The sequence below is a fragment of the Podarcis filfolensis genome (assembly GCF_964270895.1).
Source record: "Podarcis filfolensis genome assembly, chromosome: 5".
In the NCBI taxonomy this organism is placed as follows: Eukaryota; Metazoa; Chordata; class Lepidosauria; order Squamata; family Lacertidae; genus Podarcis; species Podarcis filfolensis.
In genome coordinates, this window is record NC_139608.1 from 86305443 (window position 1) to 86332816 (window position 27374).

The window sequence follows — 27374 nt, forward strand, 5'->3', positions numbered from 1 at the left end:
GAAAAGTAAGGTAGAAGGCTTCGCAAAGAGTCTAAAAGTGAAACGAGAAGCCGAATGGGGTTCTGCCAGGTGGTAGAGTGGTGAGATGTTGAGGAGAGAATAAGCACAGCGGGGCCCTCCAGAACAGGCCATCTAATTAACTGCTTGCTCTCATTTTATTTCCTTCAATCTTTCCACTCCTGCATCATTTGTTCCCTTGTTTAAGTGAAACAGCAAGATACTTCTCAAAATTTTAATTCTGAAGTGCTGCAGTTGAGTCCTGTTGGGCGGGATGTCCTGGGGGCTTTGTTCTTGATGGTGTTGAGAGAGCCGGCGTTCCTGGGGTTATCGAAACTCAACAGGTTTGGGGGAAATGGAAGAACTAGGATATCTGCAAGGGACCCGAAAGGGCATTTGTGCCGCTCACAACCATGACGTTATTTGCCCTCACCCCTGGCCCTGTCAGACTTTGAATGATGTTGCCTTTCCATAGCTGGGTTGCTGCGATGGTGGTCGCCATTTTTCTTCGCTACCGAGGCCTTGTATCGAGGGCAGAAATCCAGCTTTTTCGGAGGGGAAGCTGAAATCGTAGGAAAACAAAATCTCTTGGATTTCTGCCTATGCTCACATCTACACCAGAGATTGAAAGCCCATTGTTCTCCAGCTAGATAGCTCAGCTGGTTAGAGCATGGTGCTGGTAATGCCAAGGTTGCAGGTTCAATCTCTGTATGGGACAGCTGCATATTCCTGCACTGCAGGAGGCCGGACTTAGATGATCCACAGGGTCCCTCCCAACTCTACGATTCTATGATTCAGAGAATCCTGGGAGCTGTAGTTTGTTAAAAGTGTTGGGAATCAAAGCTCTGCAAGGGACACACTACAGTTTCCAGGGTTCTTTGGGGGAAGTTGTGTGTTTTCATGTAGCTCAGGCTTCCTCTAACTTGCCCCTCCAGGTGTTTTTGGCCTACAGCTCCCATGATCCCTAGCTTGCAGGACCAGTGGTCAGGGATGATGGGAGTTGTAGTCCCAAAACATCTGGAGGACCAAGTCTGGATCTAATCCAACCTCCTACAATGCAGAAATACACAGCTGTCCCAAACAGGGATGAAACCTGCAGCTTTGGCACCATGCTCTAACCAACTGAGTTATCCAGGCTCATGGACTAAACAGAAATGTGGGGGAGCCCTTTGAATGTTCTTTGAACGATGGGCAGTGGGTTCAAGACTCTTCAGGAGCTGCAAATAAAGGGAACTTGAAATGGCTACCAAACCAGCATGTTTCAACCAGAGTGAACATTTCACTATGGTAAAGGATGCGAGAGAGGTTATCTTGGCCTAGCAAGATCGCCCCACCTCAAATTATTAGTGCCTTAGGTTAATTTTCTGTTTTCAGGCAGGAAGTCTCTTCCATCCCTACCTGGGACCGTCTGCATACCAGGCAAATGTTCTACATACCCTCCAACATTTCTCAGATGAAAATAGGGATGTCCCATTCCACAATGATAATTTTACTATTTATACCCCACACATCTTACTAGGTTGGGGTCATGGGAGTTGTAGTCCCAAAACATCTGGAGGGCCAAGTTTGGGGATGCCTGGATAGGTGATCCTCAGGGTCCCTTCCAACAGTGGCGTAGCGTGGGGGGTGCAGGGGGGGCGGACCGCACCGGGCGCAACATCTGGGGTTAGGGTAAATCAATGGGTTAGGGGGCGCAAATCCACGGGTTAGGGGGCGCAAATCCACGGGTTAGGGGGCGTAAATTACTTGCCTTGCCCCGGGTGCTGACAACCCACGCTACGCCACTGCCTTCCAATTCTACAATTTCTAGGCACAAGTCCTTTCTGTTTGCCCCACTGCAGAAAACCTGATTGATGTTCTGATTCATTTTTTAAAAAAATATAATTTTATTTTTATTTTTTCAAATTAACAACAATAACAATCAAATACAAATACATATAGTTGTTTGGACTCCCCTCCTCTCCTTCCTTGGTTCCCTATACAAGCATTTGCAAAAGTGCATCTCTTCCTTAACTGCTTTATTACACTTTATACTTCTTCCAAAGTCACCTTTTAACTTTTGTTGTTTAGTCATTTAGTCGTGTTCGACTCTTCGTGACCCCATGGACCAGAGCACGCCAGGCACTCCTGTCTTCCACTGCCTCCCGCAGCTTGGTCAAACTCATGTTCATAGCTTCGAGAACACTGTCCAACCATCTCGTCCTCTGTCGTCCCCTTCTCCTTGTGCCCTCCATCTTTCCCAACATCAAGGTGTTTTCCAGGGAGTCTTCTCTTCTCATGAGGTGGCCAAAGTATTGGAGCCTCAGCTTCAGGATCTGTCCTCCCAGTGAGCACTCAGGACTGATTTCCTTAAGAATGGATAGGTTTGATCTTCTTGCAGTCCATGGGACTCTCAAGAGTCTCCTCCAGCACCATAATTCAAAAGCATCAATTCTTTGGCGATCAGCCTTCTTTATTTTATTTATTTATTTATTTATTTATTTATTTATTTATTTATTTACGGCTATTAGCCCATAAAATATGTACAAACATAAACAGCCTTCTTTATGGTCCAGCTCTCACTTCCATACATCACTACTGGGAAAACCATAGCTTTTACTATACAGACCTTTGTTGGCAAGGTGATGTCTCTGCTTTTTAAGATGCTGTCTAGGTTTGCCATCGCCTTTCTCCCAAGGAGCAGGCGTCTTTTAATTTCGTGACTGCTGTCACCATCTGCAGTGATCATGGAGCCCAAGAAAGTAAAATCTCTCACTGCCTCCATTTCTACAGTGGTACCTCGGGTTAAGGCCTTAATTCGTTCCGGAGGTCCGTTCTTAACCTGAAACTGTTCTTAACCTGAATCACCACTTTAGCTAATGGGGCCTCCTGCTGCCGCCGCGCTGCCGAAGCACGATTTCTGTTCTCATCCTGAAGTAAAGTTCTTAACCCAAGGTACTATTTCTGGGTTAGCGGAGTCTGTAACCTGAAACGTATGTAACCTGAAGTGTATGTAACCCGAGGTACCACAGTACTTGCTTTTAAATTAGCCCTGCTAATGTATTTAATTGTTTTCAATAATTTTTGTAATAATCCACATATCTCCCCCATTCTTTGCTGAAAGTTCTTTCTTTGTGATTTCTCAATCTTCCCGTGAGTTTTGCCATTTCCGCATAGTCCATTAACTTTACTTGCCATTCTTCCTTTGTTGGGGCAGTACCCTCCTTCCACCTCTGGGCAAATAGCATTCTGGAGGCTGTGGTTACTTACATAAACAATTTTGCCTGGTCTTCCGCTATATGCATTCTGATTCAGCAGCAAACTGCGGGTTTTCCTGAGTTGGTTGACAGAACCTCTTGGACCTGGGACTCAAACTCACGGGACAAACGAGTTTGCGTGAGCCTTCAGTGCAGGCAGTTCTGAGCTTGTGGCCCAATGGTCTGACTCAGTATGAGACAGCTTCCTTTGCATGTATTTTCTGCCATGCTTGGTGAATGGTGCATGTCTTAAGCCAGGGGTCAGCAAACTTTTTCAGCAGGGGGCCGGTCCACTGTCCCTCAGACCTTGTGGGGCAGCCGGACTACTTTTTTTTTTTAAAGAACCAATTCATATGCCCCACAAATAACCCAGAGATGCGTTTTAAATAAAAGGACACATTCTACTCATGTAAAAACACCAGGCAGGCCCCACAAATAACCCAGAGATGTATTTTAAATATAAGGACACATTCTACAGTGGTACGTCGGGTTAAGTACTTAATTCGTTCCGGAGGTCTGTACTTAACCTGAAACTGTTCTTAACACGAAGCACCACTTTAGCTAATGGGGCCTCCCGCTGCCACTGCGCCGGCGGAGCCTGATTTCTGTTCTTATCCTGAAGCAAAGTTCTTAACCTGAAGCACTATTTCTGGGTTAGCGGAGTGTGTAACCTGAAGCGTGTGTAACCTGAAGCGTATGTAACCCGAGGTACCACTGTACTCATGTAAAAACACCAGGCAGGCCCCACAAATAACCCAGAGATGCGTTTTAAATAAAAGGACACATTCTCCTCAGGTAAAAACACGCTGATTCCTGGACCATTCGCGGGCCGGATTTAGAAGGCGATTGGGCTGGATCCGGCCCCCGGGCCTTAGTTTGCCTACCCATGTCTTAAGCAAACTTAACAGGTGTTATACGACGATGCATCGTGATAGTGAAGATGCAAGGAATGAACTCGTGGAACAGGAATGACTCTGTGCATCACGGATATTTTGAAATACCAGATTCAAGATGGAGCTTGAATTGGTGGCAGTAGTTTAATTGCAGCTGGGGGGCAGGGCGGCAGGCTGACATTTTTTATTTACTTTTGTTATTCTCAGGACTTTCAATATTGTGCTCCTTCAGTGGAACTTTCTCCCTTTCCTCGCCTTCTCTCTTCTCTGCCTTCTACTCTTCTGTCTTGAGTTTGCTGCTTCTTGATTAAAATGTTGACTTTAACTTGGAATTAACCTGATTAATGTAATTGAAAGTAAAAGTCCGCTGCTCAGCACTTTGGGTGATGAGTGGAGATGGATTGAGAAAGAAAGCTTTCAGATTGAATATACTTCTCTCCCCTGGCTGTTAATTGCTCCGTTTACTGGTACCTGCCTCACTGACCGTCACTGTTTAGTCCAGTTAATGATGATACACAGTCCATACTTTCCAGAGATAATTAAAAAACATTTCAGCACATAACGGTACTGCAGGGAGTTTTCCTCTCAGTCACAGGGAAAAAAAGACCTCAGAGGGGAGCGGTGCGCTGGGAGGGGAACATGCGCTGCCGCAATCTCTGTAGAGTTTCACCCTTTGGGAAAAAAAGAAGCATCAACTTTAAGTGCTGTTGCTAATATCTGTGCAGGTGTCTGTCTTAAGGAAGAGACAGGTAAGGAATCCGCTCTGGGGAGGAATGAGAGAGAAGTAAAAACAAATTAATGCATGGTGGAGAGCCCCTCTTCCTATCGTTGATACCAGGCATCTCCAAACTCGGCCCTCAAGATGTTTTGGGACTACAGTTCCCATCATTCCTGACCATTGGTCATGTTACCTAGGGATTATGGGAGTTGTAGTGTACTGGGGGTGCCTTCCCTGCTTTTGGGGTTAGGGGTGAGAGTCTTGCTATAGGGCAGGAGGGGAGAAGCTACTGTTGGGCTGCAGCTCCCATCAGCTCCATCCAGCATGGGTGAAAATCATAGCTGTCACCTTACAGATTTGAAAATAAGGGATCAGCAGCCAAAATAAGGGATTTTCCGGGCACAGGTATATTCAACTTCTGAGCCCCTCTAAGCCAAAGGCAGAAAGCCCAGCCAGCAGCCAAACGAAGCCTCATCAATAAGGGACAGCAGCGGGACATGGCGCTGGGATAAGGGACTGTCCCGGCAAATAAGGGACGCTTGACAGCTATGGGGAGAGTTGATATTCAGCAGTATCTGGAGGGCTACAGCCTCCCTGCTTCAGCTGTAGGATGTGACAGTCCTTGGTTGAACTCTTGGAAAGCCCAGCTGGTGCGGGGATTGGATGGCTTCTTCCAGTTTCCTAAGAAGAGAGCTTTCCCTTGTTGCAGGAAACCCCTCCCCCAATCATTCAGTTTGTACAAACACGACACGTGCACACACTCACGACATACACGACGTTTCTGTTATAAATTCATAGTAAATCAACCATACATCGGATTTACACCGGTCCACTTTTATTTTACTCCATGAAGGAAGGACTATCAAAGGGGGATGGTTTGATACAGGACGGCCATAATCCCTTAACCATACCAGCACACACACAGGAGCCCTACCCAGTTGGCATGGCAACCTTGATGGTCCCAGACAGAAGACCATCCAGGTCACAAAGGACTTGCATATGGGAGTGGATTCAACATGGACTGGAACAAAGGACAATGATCTGATCTTCCCTGGGGGGGGGGCAGGAAACTGCCAGCTCCCTTTTGTCCTTTGGAAATGACTCATGGGGAGGGAGAGAGGAGGAACCAGCCAGGTGACAAGATACTCAGGTTACCTCCACAACTCCTCCCTCAACTCCTCCTTTTTTGTGATGTAGTTGTGATGTAGTCTTAGGGGTGTAGTTTGGGGGATTAGTAACTAATAAAAGTTGGGGTCTTCTTTTGTTCTGGACTTCCATTTTGCTTCATCTTGTTGTGGGTGGGAGTCCTGTCGCGACAGTATTCAATAAAGGCCGAGCCTACAGGCTGCTGTTTTGCTCCAAGTTAGTGTCTGGTTGGTGTCTTTGTTTTTGTCCAAGGGAGCCCTCGGATTTTACCGTTAACATAAAGGATTTTCCCTCCTTAGCCACCCCAACACAGCACTGCAATGAGGAAGAAACCCCCAACACCCTTCTGCTGATTGACAAAATGTTTGTGAGAAGTGTGAGTGCAAGCAATGTGTCATGCAGTCCTTGGAGGGAACCCTCAGTGCCAGAAAAGGTTAACTACTTCTGTGCTCTCCCCATCTCATCCCCTATCTGATCACCATTGGTTTATTTGCATAAAATGCCATTTGCGTGAATCTGCAACATTTAAGAAAGTGTGAGCATCTAAAACAGGGTCTCCAGCTGTTTTCGGACTACAGTTCCCATCATCCCCAACCACTGGTTCTGCTAGCTAGGGATGATGGGAGTTGTAGTCTAACAACAACTGGAGACCCAAGTCTGGGAAACCCTGATCTAAAAGGATTGATGCATTAAAGAGCTACAAGTGTTTTCCATAACTGCAGAATGAGGCTCACGACTAGGAAAAAGTATATACAGTGGTACCTCGGGTTAAGTATTTAATTCATTCATTTATTTAATCAATTACATTATTTCCCCCCCTTTATTCCCCCCCTCAACCCTCCCTCTCCCTCCCACCAAGGACTTCCCTCAGCTCCCCTCCCTGATTTTTTTACATATCTTGTTTTCTGCACGTTATAAAATTGTACATACTCTTACTTTATCTATCATATGTTCAACTAATAAATTTGTGAGTGTTTATTCAAAACCTGCCAAAGCATCCAGTTCGTTTTGTTGTCTTTTTAAATACAGTGGTACCTCGGGTTAAGTACTTAATTTGTTCCGGAGGTCCGTTCTTAACCTGAAACTGTTCTTAACCTGAAGCACACACTTTAGCTAATGGGGCCTCCCGCTGCTACTGCGCCGCCAGAGCACGATTTCTGTTCTCATCCTGAAGCAAAGTTCTTAACCTGAGGTAATATTTCTGGGTTAGTGGAGTCTGTAACCTGAAGCATATGTAACCTGAAGCGTATGTAACCCGAGGTACCACTGTAATTGCATCCCTGAGTCCGTCTTCTGGAAAATAGGCTTTCACCATATCTTTCTTTTTCTCAGTATGCCATGCAAACTTTATTGAAAGGTGAGCATGATCTTTGAATACGAGGCATATGTAACAAGCATTAAAAACTGAAATTAAATTAAAGGCAACCACCTTTTTGATATGGACGCAGCGGCAGAGATACGGGGGCATATGGGGAACTGCAACTTTTAATGGCATCTTTGTGGTCAGGTTTGTTCACAGGAACCTGAAAATGAACAGACACCAGATAATCTAAAATAGCTCTATTTCGTGCAGACTAAAGATGGCTGCTTACAGTATACACCACATCAGCCACAGACAGGAAAACTTGTTGGGAGCAAAAAGAGAGTCTTAGTATTGCTTAGGAAAGCACTCTCAGGCAAGTAGAACCGCTCAGGGTTCGAGTTGGCAAAGTTAGCTCAGTGGGCCGCAGTCGCACTGAGCAAAGAGTCTCAGCTGCTGTCACATATAACTACATCAAGCTGAGGGGCTGCCCCATTGACTTTTAATGGATCCACAGTACAGAATTGCAAGCTGAATTTTGGTTCTGCCTCATACATTCTTAGCAAATGCATGAGTTAAGTTCCAGCAGTAAAGCCTTCATTGCTGATGATAATGGACAAAGTGTAAAGAAGCCAGCTGGAGCTACTCATTTCAGGTGCACTGTTTTGTGACACTGCAACCCTGTGGGAGGCAAGGAGGGAATTATCTTTTTGGCTGGTGAGAGGGTAGCACCACTGGAAGGTTTCCTGAATGTCCCGGAAGGAAATCGACCCCGAACCTATCTTTTCCCATCCCTGGGCTTCACAGGGACCAACCATATGGGCATCTGCGGGAGATTGGTCTCTTCATTTTTTGTTGTTATTGTTGTTGTTTAGTCATTTAGTCGTGTCCGACTCTTCGTGACCCCATAGACCAGAGCACGCCAGGCACTTCTGTCTTCATTTTTCAATGCTGCCCATCTGGTGATGTCCATGTGTAGAGTCGTCTCTTGTGTTGTTGGAAAAGCGTGTTTGTGATGACCAGCTTGTTCTCTTGACAGAACTCTATTAGCCTTTGTCCTGCTTCGTTTTGATCTCCAAGGCCAAACTTGCCAGTTGTTCCTTTTATCTCTTGATTCCCTACTTTAGCATTCCAATCCCCTATAATGAGAAGAACATCCTTCTTTGGTGTCACTTCTATAAGGTGTTGTAAGTCTTCATAGACTTGGTCAATTTCAGTTTCTTCAGCACCAGTAGTTGGTGCATAAACTTGGATTACTGTGATGTTAAAAGGTCTGCCTTGGATTCGTATCGAGATCATTCTATCATTTTTGAGAATGCATCCTAGTACAGCTCTCGCCACTCTTTTGTTGACTATGAGGGCCACTCCATTTCTTTTACGGGATTCTTGCCCACAGTAGTAGATATACTATTCATGGTCTCTTCATGGTGTCCTACAACTCTTGAAAACATAAAAGGACCCTAGTGACCACCAAGAATGGCAAGGCTGGCCAATAAAACTATACCCAAAATCGATTATAGTTTCAGCTAGAGGTGTACATTAACCTTGCGTGGGGGCTGAATAAGGCAAATTGAGATGATTTGGGAGTCCCCCTCCCAAAACAAAGTACAATGTCAACAACCCCTTCCATGAGTTGAAGCAGGGACAAAGTCTTTATCTGTTGCTCTATATCTGTACTTTTCTGCGTTGAACAGTTCTATATTTTCCTGTATTGCTATATTTCTCTATGTCTATGGGCTTTGCAAAATTCAGCTTTGAAATAAGTGGAGCACTGACATTGTCTGTATTATAAATTTTTTAATTAAAGCACAGCAGCGTTTTTTTTTTTTTTTTAAAAGTAGAAGCTTAATTTAAGTTTATTTTAAAATTCCAGGTTACTCTGCTCTAACAATAACAACAAAATCAAACATAAGGTCTAACACAGAACACAAAGAAGTAGTTGAGAGGGAAGACTGATGTAAAGCTGCAAACTTTAAAATAAATATGGGGAAGAATCAATGATCTCTTCATTATTGTAAAACAGGGAAGGGCAAAAGACAGCATCCCCATACACAAAGTATTAGGAAAGCGAATCTCTTTTACTTTACTTTCCCCCACAAAAAGCAGCTGGATCTATTTGTCTGCAATTTGGCAGGCTTAATCCACTCTGACGGCGGCTCCTATGCCTGTAAATTTCATCCACTTTGGCCACGATGGGGGAAATTATAGCCAATGTTAGCTTCCCTATTATAGTAAATGGGGACCAGAGAGAATTGTTTTCCACAGAGGAGCTTGGAACCCAAATTACAGATCAAAGCAAAGTGAGCATAAAGTGATCTGGGAACAGATTGGAATGTTTTTTAAAATGCACAGATACAAGGTGAATCTTGGGACCTGTACACCACCCTAGTTTCATCTCTCACAACTGCAGTCCATTTTGTCAAGCAGTGACAAGTTTTCCAAGTCGTGGGTAACCATGTCAAAAGAAGGCTACTGTAGAATGAATTTACTAGAACTAGGATACACAACTTTCTTCTACTACCAGCTCTACTAACAGTGTGCAAAGTAGTGAAAGCTGAAGTAGAGGCTTTTATGAAAGGTGATTGACCTCCAATTTTTCAATATTTTCTAGCTCATTGATACTAAATTACTTATTAGATAAGCATGGACAACAAGACAAATGTTGAAATATGAACAACAAACCACAAGACACAAAATCTGATTAGGATAAAACATGCTCTTTACATCATAGGCAACTAGAACTAGAGCCAATCTGTTTCAAGAAAAAAAATATTGGGATACAGTTCTAAATTTACAAACTTAGGAGCAAGAAGGGCCATGGATATTCAATAATTTACCATCTAGTTTAATGTATATAAACCTAAAGGAGAGCTTCAATTAAATGAAACGTATCATAACACTCCAGGCTCTAAAGGCTAACTCAAAATCAACTTTACTCTGTTATGTAAAATAATAAAAACAAGAAGTCGACCCTCAGCTTATCATAAATCTTCCAGTTGCAGCAAGGATGTGTACTGCTCATTGTTCAAAATCAACAGAAATACCTTGTAGATCATGGGTAGGCAAACTAAGGCCCGGAGGCCAGATCCGGCCCAATCGCCTTCTAAATCCGGCCTGCAGGCGGTCCGGGAATCAGCGTGTTTTTACATTAGTAGAATGTGTCATTTAAAATGCATCTCTGGGTTATTTGTGGGGCCTGCCTGGTGTTTTTACATGAGTAAAGGTAAAGGGACCCCTGACCATTAGATCCAGTCGTGGCTGACTCTGGGGTTGCAGCGCTCATCTCGCTTTATTGACCAAGGGAGCCGGCGTACAGCTTCCGGGTCATGTGGCCAGCCTGACTAAGCCGCTTCTGGCGAACCAGAACAGCGCACGGAAACGCTGTTTACCTTCCCACTGGAACGGTACCTATTTATCTACTTGCACTTTGACGTGCTTTCAAACTGCTAGGTTGGCAGGAACAGGGACCGAGCAACGGGAGCTCACCCCGTCGCGGGGATTCGAACCACCGACTTTCTGATCGGCAAGTCCTAGGCTCTGTGGTTTAACCCACAGTGCCACCCGCGTCCTGTTTACATGAGTAGAAGGTGTGATTTTATTTAAATGCATCTCTCGGTTATTTGTGGCTCCCCACTCTGGCTCCCCACAATGTCTGAGGGACGGTGGACTGGCCCCCTGCTGAAAAAGTTTGCTGACCCCTGCTATAGATGGTATACAGTTACATTTTATTTCAGCTGGTAGGGTGGCTTTGATTATTAGCAAATGCAGTTTTCCAAGCCATGCAGTCATGCATATCCATTGACAATCTGTAAGTCGCATAACGTCTCGCAGGCCTGATAGGGTCACGTGCTGCTTTTCAACCAGGTGTCAAAATACTTGGGTAGTAGCAAAATCCATTCTAGGATTGTTTTTATGAAAACCAACACGCAGCATTTGCTCCCGGCACACCATACGCTGAAAATACGAAATCCATTTCCGCGGGAAGTCCAGATTTAGTAGATCTGAATTTCATCTTTGTCATTATTTAAAAGCTGAGATCTGAGATGTACCGTATTTTTCACTCTATAGGACGCACTTTTTCCCCTCCAAAAATTAAGGGGAAATGTGTGTGCGTCCTATGGAGCAAATGCAGGCTCCTTGGTTTCAGTGATAGCAACGTGAAACCTCTGAAGTGCAGAGGAAGTGCTCCCTCCGTGCTCCGGAGGCTTCGCGTTGCTTTCGCTGAAGCCTGGAGAGCCAGAGGGGTGGGTGCGCACCAACCCCTCTCGCTCTCCAGGCTTCAGGGATAGCTGCCTGAAGCCTTCGGAACACAGCGTGAGTTCCCGCTGTGCTCCAGAGGCTTCAGGTTCCTTTTGCTGAAGCCGGGAGAGCAAGACTCTCCCGGCTTCAGCAGAGAGGGAGAGCTGCGCAGCGCCCCTTCAGCCAAGGGGGAGGAGAAATGGAAGGGGCTCCGTTTCTCCTGCTGCTTTGCTGAAGGGGCGCTGAGCAGAGAGGGGGAGATTTTTTTTTCTTGTTCTCCCCCTCTAAAACAAGGTGCGTCCTATGGTCGGGTGCGTCCTATAGAGCGAAAAATACGCTAAGTCTGAAAATTCGGAGCTTGCCTCTGCAATATGAATAGTGCTGCTTTCATCGCTGCTCCAATATTAAATACTGAAATCTCAGTGATTCCCCCCTCCTCAGATTCAAAATGTGATAATTGAAAAGGAAATGTTGCATTTGAAATGGACAGAGGGGAAAAGGAACACGTGAGAGTGCTGGCTGCCATTTCTTCCGAGAGAGCCTAAAGATTACTGATTCACCCACTTACTAGACCAACTAGAGCTATGATCTTTGTAAGTGTCTTTCCTGGGATCTCATACCAGCTGTTTCTGTTCCTGGCGGTGTTTGTTAGCTGCCTGGGCTCCTAATTCTGCTTCAGCTACAATTGCCAGACAAAAAGGAGATTCAGGCAGCAATTGTATTCCAGAAATACAGCAGACTCTTAAGCAATTGTTATTACAATTGGGGTGGTGGTAGTGGCATTGTTTTTGCTTGTTACTATGGTACATATTTTTGTGTTTTTCTATTGCAAACCGCCCTATGATCCTTAGATGAAGTATCAAAATTTAATCAGTTAGTAATACAAATAATGTGGGACGTGGGTGGTGCTGTGGGTTAAACCACAGAGCCTAGGACTTGCCGATCAGAAGGTCGGCAGTTCAAATCCCCGCGACGGGGTGAGCTCCCGTTGCTCGGTCCCTGCTCCTGCCAACCTAGGAGTTCGAAAGCACGTCAAAGTGCAAGTAGATCAATAGGTACTGCTCCGGCGGCAAGGTAAACGGCGTTTCTGTGCGCTGCTCTGGTTCTCCAGAAGCGGCTTAGTCATGCTGGCCACATGCCCCGGAAGCTGTACGCCGGCTCCCTTGGCCAATAAAGCGAGATGAGCGCCGCAACCCCCGAGTCATCCACGACTGGACCTAATGGTCAGGGGTCCCTTTACCTTTACCTTTTACAAATAATAATTGCAACATTTGTGAATGAATGGCGAACAACCATTGTTTTCTCAGGTTGCGTGACTCCACCACTGCCACCAGTTCAGGTTCAAGACCACGAAGAATTAATATTACTATTACTTCTGCCCCATCCTTCCTCCCAAAGGAGTCCAGGGTGGCAAACAACAAAGCAGGAAAACAATACAATAAAATGTGAAATAGATTTTTTTTAAAAAAACCTTTGGAAATTTATGCAGCGCATCTTGGACTCCGGTAGGATCCCAAGCTGCACAATCTAATTAACAAGGAGGGCTCTGTGTCTGTGTCCTTGCGATGAGCATGTTCATGCCCCTGTGAAATAGTGCGGCCGATAGCTGGGAATTACCTGGGGTGGGTTGAAAAGTTGGTTTGGACCAGCCTTCTGCAACATGAGCTTTAGACTACAACTCCCATCTGTGGGAATGTTCAGGGATGCAGGAGAGGATATATTGTCTGATTATATCCTTATCCAACTTGTGTTAACAAGTTCCACAATTTCAGCAGAGAAACATTCCCCTTTATTTTAAGCTTTGCAACGGATGCATTTGCTCTGGCTCGCTAAAGCCTCTATAATAACTATTCTGGTAATTTCCCCTTATTCCCTCATAAAATATAAGAGACGACACAGTCTTTTACAAAAGTATAAAAAGAGTTTACTCACATTCTGTTCACAATCAGATCCCAGAAGGCAGACTTAGCTTAATGAAGTAACATACACTTGGAATCTATCTCGTAAGAAGACAGTCCCTTTGTCCTCTCTTGGCTGGAAACCAAGAGGGCATCTTTGGCTTAGTAGATGTTGTTTCTTCGATGCATGTGGTGAAAGAGAGACAGATGGCTGCCCTACCCTGTGCTTTTTGTCATTACCTGCACAGGTGAGGCCACACCCACCTCTAGTCACATGCAGAGGAAGTCTGTCCCAGCCCAGAAGGAAACAGGAAGTTTACCTGCTGGCTGGACAAACATTCCTTCCCATGTGCAAACATGTTCACTCTAGGAATGTTGTACTTGACTGCTCTTGTGTTTCACATCCTACACCATCATCCCCCGACCAGTGGCCATGTTGGCTGGGGCTGATGGAACTTGTAGTCCAGCAACATTTTGGAGGGCACCAGTTTGGGGAAAGCTGGTTTAGACACTCTTCACCTACTCGTGCCTATCTGTAAGTAACCCACAATGGCCGGGGAGGGCAGGGAGAACTTCTGTAGATCAGCCCTGGTCTCAACGCTCGACCCTTCAGCTTCCATTTAATTCTGCAGACTTCTTTCTGCATTCCCTTTGCCTGCATGCTGTGGGACAATGAGCAGTAAAGGTGACGAGTCCACACTGAGACAGTGACGTGTCCCCCTTGCTGTTACATATAATTAATAAATAAAGCACAGGGGGAGTTCTTACCATGTTGGCTGCTATGACAGGGGCTGTCTACAGTGCACTTAAGCATTAAATGACCAATTTCTGTCAGACTAACTTCCCAAGCCTTCTCTCTCTCTCTCTCTCTTTCTCTGCTCCTTCTCCTCCTCCTCCTTTCCCCTTTTGCTATCTCACTTACAGAGCAAGTCTCCTCGCTCTCTGCACTTGGAGTTTTTCAGCAACTGAAGGTTCCTGGTTCATTTCTGTGGAATTAATTGGTCCCTGAATGAATTGTTTTGACAGGGCAATTTATCATGTGTTTGGGTTGACAGTGCTGTATACCGGAGGGGTTCCTGGAGGGGAGGAGGGGGAGATGGGCAGGGCAGTGGATGCCTGTGCCAGGAGTTTGCAAAGAAAGGAAGGCATGGGAGGAGGAGGAAGAGGAAGAGGAGGAGGCGAGAAAGGAGGAAAGGCGACAACTGGGAGGCAGCTAAAAATAGAAAGAGCCACATTCCGTTCACCATCTCTTCCCCCACCCCACTCCATCATGTTGAACAGAGGAGAGTGTCCTGGTTATTCTCTCACCCTCTTGGCAAATGCAGACACTTCCCTTGCCAAGTTCCCGATTCAAACATGGACGGGACCCACAAGAGCCGGCAAAAGTTTTCTTGGCTGCCCGGGGTATATGTAGTTCTTTCTGGGCCCAATGTTCGAGTGGGCTCTTAGCATTCAAGTCACCAAGACCAATCACGAAGCCCTAAACCCTACAGAAGCAGCCTTGGATTAGCACACGACTGAGTTACTTCTCATTTTAGAAGAATGTGACAAATTTGACAGCTGTTATTTGAGTTTGTTTGGCATGATAATCAGGGGCTTAGCAATGCCAAGAGCATAAACAGTCAGATGTACCATTTTTAGCATGCAAAACTTGTGATTTATCCAGATTTGGCTTTTTCTGTTACCTAATGTTTGGATTCTCAATATTCTAAAATCTGTGGACTTAGTGATCATCCAGCCTTATTGCTGATTGACAGACAGACATACTGACGCAACAAATACTTGTCATTGACTGCAACTTCCCCCCATCTGGATGACTGCATGTTTTGCTGACTAATGTACAGAGTTTATTTTATCTTCCTTCATTTGTCTGCATTGATATTCAGCAGCAAGCATTGCATGATGCTGTCAGATTTCATCCTCGTCCCCATGGTGGAAAACAAGACTAAGAAAAAAGCAGTATGACTAACGATACTGATTACAGGGCAACAATCGAGAGCCCATTGCAATATACCTTGCATCTTTCTTCCTCCCCTTTTGAAAAAAAATATAGAGGTGCAAGGGACTGAGTAAATTCTCAAAAGTCAAACAAAAAGCTGTCTGCTATTTCACTGTTCAAGGAAGATGTTGCAGTGTGGTGGATGGTATTCAATGTTGTTTGTTGTTGTTTAGTCGTTTAGTCGTGTCCGACTCTTCGTGACCCCCTGGACCAGAGCACGCCAGGCACTCCTGTCTTCCACTGCCTCCCGCAGTTTGTTCATAGCTTCGAGAACACTGTCCAACCATCGCGTCCTCTGTCGTCCCCTTCTCTTTGTGCCCTCCATCTTTCCCAACATCAGGGTCTTTTCCAGGGAGTCTTCCCTTCTCATGAGGTGGCCAAAGTACTGGAGCCTCAGCGTCCTTCCAGTGAGCACTCAGGGCTGATTTCCTTAAGAATGGATAGGTTTGATCTTCTTGATGTCCATGGGACTCTCAAGAGTCTCCTCCAGCACCATAATTCAAAAGCATCAATTCTTCGGCGATCAGCCTTCTTTATGGTCCAGCTCTCACTTCCATACATCACTACTGGGAAAACCATAGCTTTAACTATACGGACCTTCAATATACAGTATTCAATGTTAGTCATCTGCTAGTAGACCCATGTAACAAGTCCACTAATTTCAGTGAGTCTACTCTGTAGACTTTAGGGCTCATCATCCACACTTCTGCTGGTTCCATTCTTAGAAAGCACGTGTCGAAGTTTCTCCCCCACTCTCCCTGGGAAAACCTGCTATTTATCACTGACACGGAACAAACTTCAATCCACAGAAAAACCGGTGGATGTTTGTTCCATTTCAGCAGTAAGCAGGGGGGTTACTCCAGGGGGAAACAGCGGGCCAAGTGGAAGTGTGGACATGCCTTAGTGGGTATCGCTCAGACACAGATGGCGCTGTGGTCTAAACCACTGAGCCTCTTGGGCTTGGTGCTCACAAAGTCAGCGGTTCAAATCCCCACGACGGAGTGAGCTCCCGTTACTCTGCCCCAGCTCCTGTCAATCTAGCAGTTTGAAAGCACCCCAGTGCAAGTAGATAAATAGGTACCACTACGGCGAGAAGGTAAATGTGTTTCTGTGTGCTCTGGTTTCTGTCACAGTGTTCCGTTGCGCCAGAAGTGGTTTAGTCATGCTGGCCACATGATCCAGAAAGCTGTCTGTGGACAAACACCGGCTCCCTTGGCCTGAAAGCGAGATGAGCGCCGCAACCCCATAGTCGCCTTTGACTGGACTTAACCATCCAGGGGTCCTTTACCTTTAGCTTCACCTTTTTCTTTCCTCCACTTTAAATTGGATATGGTGGTTGTACACGCTATTTGATCACCAAATGGAAAATTATATTCCATCCCCTTCCACCAATCCCCCTTGGAATGATGTAGGGATAGCTCACTTGGTAGAGAATGAGACTGTTAATCTCAAGGTTGTGAGTTTGAGCCTCACCTTGGGCGAAAGATTCCTGCATTGCATGGGGTTGGACTAGATGACCCTTGTAGTCCCTTCCAACTCTATGATTCTAAGGCGATTCAGAGGTGTGAAGGGCAGCTCCCGAGAGGAGTGCTGAGGCCATTACCATGAGACAAGCGATAGCAGCTGAAGGTGAAAGAGGCCAGCTTTGCAGTCAGCTAGAAGTCCTCATTGGAGAACCTTTGGCCAAGTCTTTATTAGTAGACTACAGGTGGATTTCAATCTTACCATAATTACTATGCTGGAGATGTAAATATTATTCTTTACCACTGATATTTAGTCTCTCGTGTTACCTTCTTTTAAATTAGCATGATATGGCTTAGAACACGAGAAGGCATTCACATATTCTGAAAATACTCAAAACTTGCATATCCTGGCAGAATTGTCTTTCATAGAAGACCACAAGTATTACTGTTTTAATGCTTGTAAAATCTTTTAATCCATTCAACATCATTTGGATTTTTGATGTAATTTTTTAGCATTTGCTTTTAAGTCAGATAGAATGTGCGTTTTAGGGGACGTGGGTGGTGCAGTGGTCTAAACCACTGAGCCTCTTGGGCTTGCCAATCAGAAGGTCAGCAGTTTGAATCCCCACGATGGGGTGAACTCCCGTTGCTCAGTCCCAGCTCCTACCCACCTAGTAGTGTGAAAGCACGGCCAAAAGTGCAAGTAGATAAATAGGTACCACTGTGGTGGAAAGGTAAACGGCGTTTCAGTGCGCTGCTCTGGTTTTGGTGTTCCGTTGCGCCAAAAGCGGCTTAGTCATGCTGGCCACATGACCTGGAAAAACTGTCTGCGGACAAACGCTGGCTCCCTCGGCCTGTAAAGCAAGATGAGTGCCGCAACCCCAGAGTCATCTGCGACTGGACTGAACTGTCAGGGGTCCTTTACCTTTTTAGGATGTGCATTTAGCCCTATGAGATTGCTTTTGTTTTCACTGTGATCAGATGGAATCACAGTGGATCTCGCTTGCTGGATTTCATTGTATTGTTGTGAGCTGGATTTTTCAGGGGGTGGTTTAGGCTGTATGTCTGAGTCCTTTCTCACTCCTGGATCCAGCAAGGGTTGAAATCTAATGGAGGATTCAACTGTTGGGATAGCCAGACCAGCTTCTTGGAAATGGCCCCCAAGTATGGGTCATAAATATAAGAAAGAAAGCTGCCAGGGGGAAAGCCAAAGTTGAGTGTATGAGCTAGAAGCAGGAGGAAACCTGAGGGCGAGAGCCATGCCTGATTTCTGCTTGAATCCAAGGCTGTGGCTTTGGGAGAAGCAAGACCTTCTGGGATGTTAATGCTGTGAGCCCCTCCATCGTAGGCTTGTGATTTGTGTAAATGAACCATACATCATAAAGACATCAGTGTCTCTGCTGTCCCTCTTTCCAAAGAAACTGGATAAGTGCCTGTAACCCCTGGAATCTCTCATTTTTCGGATACTGGGGTGGCGTGCAACAGTATTTTATGATATTGTTTCAAGTTCCCTGTTTTTAACATAGACACACACACCCTTGCCCAAATAAATTCTGTTTTAGGGTGACTCATAAATATAGTTAAGAAACCCCACGGTTCTGGTCAGGACTGATGGTTTTGAACATGTTATGTCTGAGGAGATACGATAGCAAATCTTCAAATATCTAAAGCACTGTCACATGGAAGAGGGAACAAGCTTGTTTTCTCCTGCTCTGGAAGGTGGGACTCGAACCAATGGCTTCAAGTTACAAGAAAGGAGATTCCGATTAAACACCAGGAAGAACTTTCTGACAGGAAGAGCTGTTCAACAGTGGAACGGTCTCCTTCAGAAGGTGGTGGACACTCTCCTTTGCTGGAGGTTTTTAAGGAGAGGTTGGGTGGTCACCTGCCATGGATGCTTTAGCTGAGATTCCTGCATTGCAGGGGGTTGGACTAGATGACTCTCGGGGTCCCTGCCAACTCTACTAATCCATGATTCTACGATGTGTTCTGGGTAAAAATGGAGGCAGCTTGCAAATGTTGACAAAAGCTCTGCTGCCCCCTCTGGTGACTTTGTCTCCTGCAGCAGAGGGGAAGGGAGCTCCACTGCCCCTCCAAGGGGTGGCAGAGCTTTTTAAGGTAAAGTAACTGGAACCTCTAGGGACACGGGTGGCGCTGTGGTCTAAACCATAGAGCCTAGGGCTTGCCGATCAGAAGGTTGGCGGTTCGAATCCCCATGACAGGGTGAGCTCCCGTTGCTTGGTCCTTGCTCCTGCCAACCTAGCAGTTCGAAAGCACGTCAAAGTGCAAGTAGATAAATAGGCACCGCTCCAGCGGGAAGGTAAACTGTGTTTCCGTGCACTGCTCTGGTTTCTCCAGAAGCGATATAGTCATGCTGGCCACATGACCCGGAAAAACTGATTGTGGACAAATGGCGGCTCCCTCGGCCAGTAAAGCAAGATGAGCGCTGCAACCCCAGAGTCGTCCGTGACTGGACCTGAAGGTCAGGGGTACCTTTGCCTTTACCTTAACTGGAACCTCTGCCGCTTCATAGGAAAGGAGGAATCTGTCGGTTTCAGTATCTCTTAAGTTTTCCATTTTTCCCATGTAAGGTTGAGTTAACATTAAATAACCCTGGAACACGATCCTGTAAAGCAGCTTGTTCAGTATAATGCTGACTGCACAAGTGAAGAACCTCACTTTATATTCATGGTCAGAGAAGAGCTTTTGGAGGAACTGGCGCTCGGTTAATATTCTCTCTGAGCACTGTGAGCTTGACAAATTCACCGCCTGCGCTTGGGCAGCCTCTCCAGGTAGAGGCAAGAGGAGTTCCCCAAGTGCAGTGTGCATATTATTGCTTTGGGTTTTCTGCACAAATTCTCCACGTCCCCGAAAGCAGGATAATAATAATAATAATAATAATAATAATAATAATAATAATAGTAATAATAATAATAATAATAATAATAATAATAATAATAATAATTTATTTATACCCCGCCCATCAGGCTGAGTTTCCCCAGCCACTCTGAGCAGCTCCCAATCAAGTGTTAAAAACAGTACAGCGTTAAATATTAAAAACTTCCCTGAACAGAGCTGCCTTCAGATGTCTTTTAAATATAGGATAGCTGCTTATTTCCTTCACATCTGAAGGGAGGGTGTTCCACAGGGTGGGCGCCACTACTGAGAAGGCCCTCTGTCTGGTTCCCTGTAATCTCACTTCTCGCAATGAGGGAACCGCCAGAAGGCCCTGGGCACTGGATCTGAGTGTCTGGGCTGAACGACAGGGGTGGAGACGCTCCTTCAGGTATACAGGACCAAGGCCATTTAGGGCTTTAAAGGTCAGCACCAACACCGAATTGTGCTCGGAAACGTACTGGGAGAAGTTTCCTTATCAGATGGAAGGATGGACTCATTCGCCTAGGAGGGAAATTCAAGAGTGGCTGTGGGATCAGTTAAACAGGGAATGTTCTCCTTTCCCCCCCACAACACTGAGGTGTCCCATTGGACCAATACTGTCAGGTTGCTTTGCACTTGATGTGTTCCCAACACACAGAGAGAAAATTATAGTTGTGAAGCATCGCTGTGAAGAACGGCTGCACCATGACTTGGTCTTCACAGGAACATACTGCCAAAGCACAGTGATGGCCACCTTTCAGTCCCTAGGTGCCTCTGGGTCTCTGCCCCTCTGGCTTTGGCTGCCACCCACTTTTTGTGGAGCTGGGTTGTCTCGTTCCATTTCCACCTGCAACCTTTGGAGTGCATCGGGATGGGCAAATCGGTCAATTTCGTTTTCTTTCATTTTCCAAATCTTCAGTTTAGCTAAGCCCATTTCTGCATCAGTTTGCGGTTTTTGTCTTTCCCGTAATATATGCATTTCCCCTCACATCAAGGCTTTTTTAAAAGCTGGCACTCTCCAGAACTCTGGCACCTCTCAGGTGGGCGCCATTGCCATTACAGTGGTACCTCGGGTTACATACGCTTCAGGTTACATACGCTTCAGGTTACAAACTCCGCTAACCCAGAAAAAGTGCTTCAGGTTAAGAACTTTCCTTCAGGATGAGAACAGAATCGTGCTCTGGTGGCACAGCAGTAGGAGGCCCCATTAGCTAAAGTGGTGCTTCAGGTTAAGAACAGTTTCAGGTTAAGAACAGACCTCCAGAACGAATTAAGTACTTAACCTGAGGTACCACTGTATAAGAGAACAAGGGAGAAGTTCAGGGTGAGTTCCGGCCCTTCTTTTTCTATAAAAATAGCACTGTCTTATATAAAGCATTTTCCACATTATTTTATGTAAATAGGTGTGTGCATGCACACTATTTGGCTGAAGAACTGCACTTCACAATTTGGAGAAGGGCAAATTTTGCAGGATAGCTGCGTTTCGGTTTGCATATTGATTTGGGCAGCACAGATGAGCCAGCTTCATGTTAAACTGTGAAGTGTACAATCCTTTTTTTTACTCCTGCCCATGTGGTAACATTATTGCTGCTCTCCAGTACTGTGAAAAGGACATGTTCATCTTCCTCAGCTGTGTTGTGACCAATGAGTTGGCTTTGAAAAGGATGCCATGATGCAGAAGGTTCTGTTTCCTTGGCGCTCAGAAAAGCCCAGCGGAATAGGACCAGGCTGCCTATTGCATCCAAACTGCACTGCGATCTCCTGCAACACCTCTGTCCTCCTACCCATCCTCGCATGAGGAGGACAGATTCTGTTAAGGGAGTCCCCGGGACCAGAGGGCTTTACTGCGTGACTGGCAAGCATCTTCTGATATGCCTAAATGAGGCCAGCCAATCGGAGGAGCCCATTCCGCTGCTCTTGTCATCTGGCTTTGCTTGCAAAATATGCATTTGATTGGCAGGTGCATCAAAGTTCACAGTTTACTGGGTTTTGCAGAAGAGCCGGATCTGCCAATTTAGACAGGGGAGTGACACAAAACTTTCCATCTAAATGGACTAATTTCACCATGGGGAATTTCCCAGCAGAGCGTGCCAAGGCGGGTGCAACCCAGCCTTATTTTTTAACAAGGAGTGAATGACAAATGCAAACAACAGTCTGGGCCTGACGGAACATCAGCATTTGACACTTTACACAGGGAGCGTGAAATAAACAATAGGCAGAGAAATTGAATTAGAATCAGCTGAGCATCCATGGTATGGGTGGGGGTAGGGGGAAGAGAAGGAAGAAATTAAGGGGAGAGCGGGAATGGGAAAAGGTGGGTGAAGCTGCCACCATTTTGATCTGTACTGCTGGCACTTTCTGTGATTCCACCTTGAATTTCCGCTCTAACACAGGTATGGCTGCCCAATATTCCTTTGTTTTATTAACCGAGAAAAGGGGGTGAAGGAAAGAAAGGTGCTTAAAGTTATAAGGGTGCTTGAAAAAGGAAGACAATTTGTCCCTTTCCCCTTTGTTTTTCCTGCTGTTACATCTAAATTTGAAAGCACACACCCCGCACTCTGATAGGCCCTCAGGAAGGCTTGTAACACTATAAAGGAGAAATAATACAGATTCTCCAAGTGTCCCCATTTTCCAGGGACAGTCCCAGATTTACAGAAGCCACCCCGGTTTCTGATTTGATAGTGGAATGTCCTGCTTTTCCTTAGGACGTCCCTATTTCCATCAGGGAAATGTTGGAGGGTATTCACCCCCCCAGTCAAGGAGATAAGAAACTATACAATCTTTAGAAGACATCTGAAGGCAGCCGTGTATAGGGAAGTTTTGTAATGTTTTATTACGTTTTATACGGCCTCGGCCCAGTATACCTGAAGGAGCGTCTCCAACCCCATCGTTCAGCCCGGACACTGAGGTCCAGCTCCGAGGGCTTTCTGGCGGTTTCCTCACTGAGAGAAGTGAGGTTACAAGGAACCAGGCAGAGGGCCTTCTTGGTAGTGGCGCCCTCCCTGTGGAATGCCCTCCCATCAGATGTCAAGGAAATAAACAACTATCTGACCTTTAGAAGACATCTGAAGGCAGCCCTTTTTAGGGAAGTTTTTAATGTTTGAAATTTTATTCTGTTTTTAGTGTTCTGTGTATTTTTACTGTTCTGTGTATTTAGTGTATTTATTATTATTATTATTATTATTATTATTATTATTATTATTATTATTATTAATTGATGGAAGTTGCCCAGAGTGGCTGGGGCAGCCCAGTCAGATGGGCAGGGTATATTAATATTAATATTAATAATAATTTAATAGGACGTTCCTATTTTCATCAGAGAAACGTTGGAGGGTATGATGTCATAGAACTATGGTCTGTGATCAACTTTTCAGGCAAAAGGTGAATTGGGCCTCCCTGGACAGGCTAAGCATAGCGACAGAAAATGTATTCCCTGATGCAAGGATGGGAAACTCGTGGCCTTTCAGACGACGCTGAACTACAACTCCCACCATCCTTAAACATTTCCTGTGCTGGCAAGGGCTGATGGGAACTAGAGTCCAACAACGTTGGGAAGGTCACAGGTTCCCCATCCTTGCTCTGCTGCATATTGCATCTCTGCCCATGCCACCTCCTAGACCAAGAGGTCGAGGTGAGAAATCCACATGTCTCTCAGGCCAACACTGAAAAGACAAGCAGCAAGTACCGTATTTTTCGCTCTATAGGACGCACTTTTCCCCCTCCAAAAATTAAGGGGAAATGTGTGTGCGTCCTATGGAGTGAATGCAGGCTCCTTGGCTTCAGCGATAGCAATGCAAAGCCTCTGAAGCGCAGAGGGAGCGCTCCCTCCGCGCTCCGGAGGCTTCGCGTTGCTTTCACTGAAGCCTGGAGAGCGAGAGGGGTCGGTGTGCACTGACACCTCTCTCTCTCCAGGCTTCAGGGATAGCCGCCCGAAGCCTTCGGAGCACAGGCGAGTTCCCGCTGTGCTCTGCAGGCTTCTGGTTCCTTTTGCTGAGGCCGGGAGAGCAAGACTCTCCTGGCTTCAGCAGAGAGGGAGAGCTGCACAGCGCCCCTTCAGCCAAGCGGGAGGAGAAATGGAAGGGGCTCCGTTTCTCCTGCCGCTTCGCTGAAGGGGCGCTGAGCAGAGAGGGGGAGAATTTTTGTTTCTTGTTCTCCTCCTCTAAAACAAGGTGCGTCCTATGGTCGGGTGCGTCCTATAGAGCGAAAAATACGGTAAGTGGGAAGGATTTTCTGCCTCTGTGCATTCCCAATAGCAGCATCACTTCTTTGGAGTACTGTGCTAAGGCTGGCCTTTACTTAGCACCCTGAAAATGTTATAATGGCTTAACTACCTGGAGCGAGATGAAAGCCAGCATGGGCTGCCAAGTATGCTGATGTCACTGGGAGATAACTGGGTTAAAGTCAACAAACGAAAGCACCCATCAAATCAGCCCAACAAACAGCTGCTCCTCATACTGAGCCATGGCTGAAGCGCTGGAATTTTACGCCTATTAAACTGCTCATACCAAGCAAATTTGGGTTGGCTGAGTACAACCAAAGCTCTGATTAGCCAATCTATTAATTTAGGGGTTAACCATACAACAAGCCACCAGCTGCTTTTGCTGTGTTGGTTTTTCATGCACTCCCAAACTTTGATTTCTGATTTGCTGCCATGTTTCCCAAACAGCTACCCTTCTTACTTCCTTCCAGGTGAGGACCCTGGCATGCCTTCCTTTTCCCATGAAACTTCCATGATTGCCCTGGTCTGATGGCTTAGCATTCAGTCCTGCCTGGATCCTCAGTTATAGTTCCAAACCCTCCAAGTGTCCCTATTTTCCAGGGACAGTCCTGGATTTACAGAAGCTGTCCCGGTTTCTGATTTGATCCCAGAATGTCCCGCTTTTCCTTAGGACATCCCTAGTTTCATCAGAGAAATATTGGAGGGTATGGTACGACACCCCAATTTTTACTGGAGAAATGTTAGAGGGTATGGAGTTATACAATCCGCAAGCCAAGGAGACCTTTAGATGACATCTGAAGGCAGCCTTGTATAGGGAAATTTGTTTTGTTATGTACAGTGGTACCTCAGGTTACATACGCTTTGCCCCGGAACTTTGCCCCGGAACCCAAACGGGGTCCATGAGCTTCTGTTTTTACTGTTGCGTAGCAAATTTCAGTCCCTTGCATAGTAATTAAGCCTTTACTCTTCCCGCTTCTACCCTTGCACTGTGCATTTGAGTCCTCCCGATAGTAATTAAGCCTTTTTTCCTCAAAAAAGGAACAAAATGGCGTCTAGCATTCAAAACCCCCCTCAGCTTGCATTAACTAGCCACACACAAGGCATGCAAGCTCCACCCCCCAGTCGTTCTTAGACTTCTTATTAGGTGAGCAACACAGCGAAGCAACACAGTTGGAGCCTCCCTCCTCCCTGGCTGGCAGGGAGGGAGGGAGGGAGAGGAGCTGCTTCCTTTGAAATTTAAGGGACATCATTTAAGGGACATTTAAGGGACATCCATCAATAAAGGACAGCAGCGGGACATGGCGCTGGAATAAGGGACTGTCCCTTCAAATAAGGGACACTTGACAGCTATGCTTCAGGATGAGAACATAAATTGGGCTCCGGTGGCGCGGCAGCAGCAGCAGGCCCCATTAGCTAAAGTGGTGCTTCAGGTTAAGTACGGACCTCCGGAACGAATTAAGTACTTAACCTGAGGTACCACTGTATTTATATATGTTGGAAACTGTCCAGAGTGGCTGGGGCAACCCAGTCAGATGGGCAGGTTATAAATAATAAAATGATGATGATGATTGTTATTATTGTTGTTATGGAATAGGACATCCCTATTTTCATTGGAGAAATGTTGGAGGGTCTGTAGTTCTGTTTCTGTCCTGATGCCTTACCGACTTGCGATCTTGAGTGATGGGCATTCATCCTCATCCGGCATCAATTCAAGGAAGGCCTTAGGATATGCGGCTACTTTTTATTTGCTGTATTTATGTCCTGCCACGTGACACTCAGGAAGCATGCAGTGCATAGCTGTCAAGCATCCCTTATTTGGTGGGACAGTCCCTTATCCCAGCGCCATGTCCCGCTGCTGTCCCTTATTGATGATGTCCCTTAAATTTCCCAGGTTTCAAAGGAAGCAGCTCCTCTCCCTCCCTCCCTGCCGGCCAGGGAGGAGGGAGGCTCCAACTGTGTTGCTTGGCTGCATTGCTCACCCAATAAGGAGTCTAAGAACGACTGGGGGGTGGAGCTTGCATGCCTTGTGCCGATCAAATTGGCCGCATTGCCTGGGGACTCGCCTTTGCTCAGCGCTTCCCAGCAGAGAGGTGATGGTGGTTTTCCTTGCTGCATCCCCTTTGCTGGGTTGCTGTGCTATGGGAACCACCACTTGAGGCTTCGTTTGGCTGCTGGTTGATTAAAATCCCTTATTTTGGCTGCTGATCCCTTATTTTCGAGGCTGCTGGCCCCTTATTTTCAAATCTGTAAGTTGACAGCTATGATGCAGTGTGAGGACTTGGCCTTTTGTAGCCATGCCTCTGTGTGAGATTTTACTGTTTGGCTGGGGATACACATCCTCTAGACCAGTGTTCCCCAACCTTGGGCCTCCAGCTATTTTTGCACTACAATTCCCATCATTCCTTGACCACTGGTCTTGCTAGCGAGGGATGATGGGAGTTGTAGTCCAAAAACAGCTGGAGGCCCAAGGTTGGGGAACACTGCTCTAGACCACTGACAGGTGGCCCTGAAAATGCCCTGTAAGTACACAAGACAACCTAGAGAATTCAGGACTTTCTCCCCAGCCGGTTTGGAACATCAGGCTAACAACTTATGCCCAAAGGTGGCTGATGGAAGCCAATATTTAACATTGTTGCCACAGTTTTAGCTAATCAGAGAAGGGATGGAAATCCCCATAAAGGAGAATGGAAATTAGAGCTGAATGCTTTAATCAATGCACCCATGTAATTACTGGCAAAATTCATCTGGAACTTATCTTGTGATTCAGCAAATAGGGGTTATGCCAACTTTTGCAAAGTAGATGCCTGGTGTCTTTTCATGCTCAGTGCATTTTAAACCATTTAATTTCCCAAATAAGAAAGGATTTGTTGATATCGTATAGTGAAGCGAAAGCGTTGCTTTAACTAAATTGGTTAATAAGGAAGGCTGGACTTCAGTACTTATATATATTTATTTTCCTTGGTTCATGAATTCATTAGTAAGGTAAAGTGAGGTGGTTAATCAACAAAAACCAAAACAAAGCCCTTGACAGCTCTAGTTTCAATATTTACTGCTTGTGTGAACACTTTTCCCCCTCTAAGCGTTAAAGGTTAAGATCAGACTCTCGTCAAGATTGAATTTTAATGAATGCAGAATCTTGTTTCCAATCTACTGTTCAGTGGAACAATTGGATTCTCAACAACTGCAATTCATACTACGTTAAAATAATGGGTGCAACATCATGCTGTTAGTTTGTGAGGGAAGGAATGCAAAAATTAATTTTATCTGTATCCAGTACTTCACATGGAGAGCTTTCGATGTGGTGGTAACATCTTTGATACCTATGGTGGAGTGCCATTACCATCTAAATTTCTTAATTACATTTTTGCACCACAGTTTCTGAAATGAAT

The 27374-nt window shown here is 45.7% G+C and overlaps 1 long non-coding RNA gene across 2 annotated transcripts in view; it reads left to right on the plus strand.

Annotated features, from left to right (window-relative positions):
• Positions 1–5894: 5894 nt before the first annotated feature.
• LOC310763581 overlaps positions 5895–27374 on the plus strand; it is a 28300-nt gene continuing 6820 nt past the window's right edge. Inside the window, exons 1-2 of one of the 2 annotated variants that reach the window (XR_014548673.1) lie at positions 5895–5994; positions 6290–6423. This is a non-coding gene — a long non-coding RNA (uncharacterized lncRNA). The remainder of the gene's footprint in view (positions 5995–6289; positions 6424–27374) is intronic. The other variant, XR_014548674.1, reaches the window with a different exon arrangement.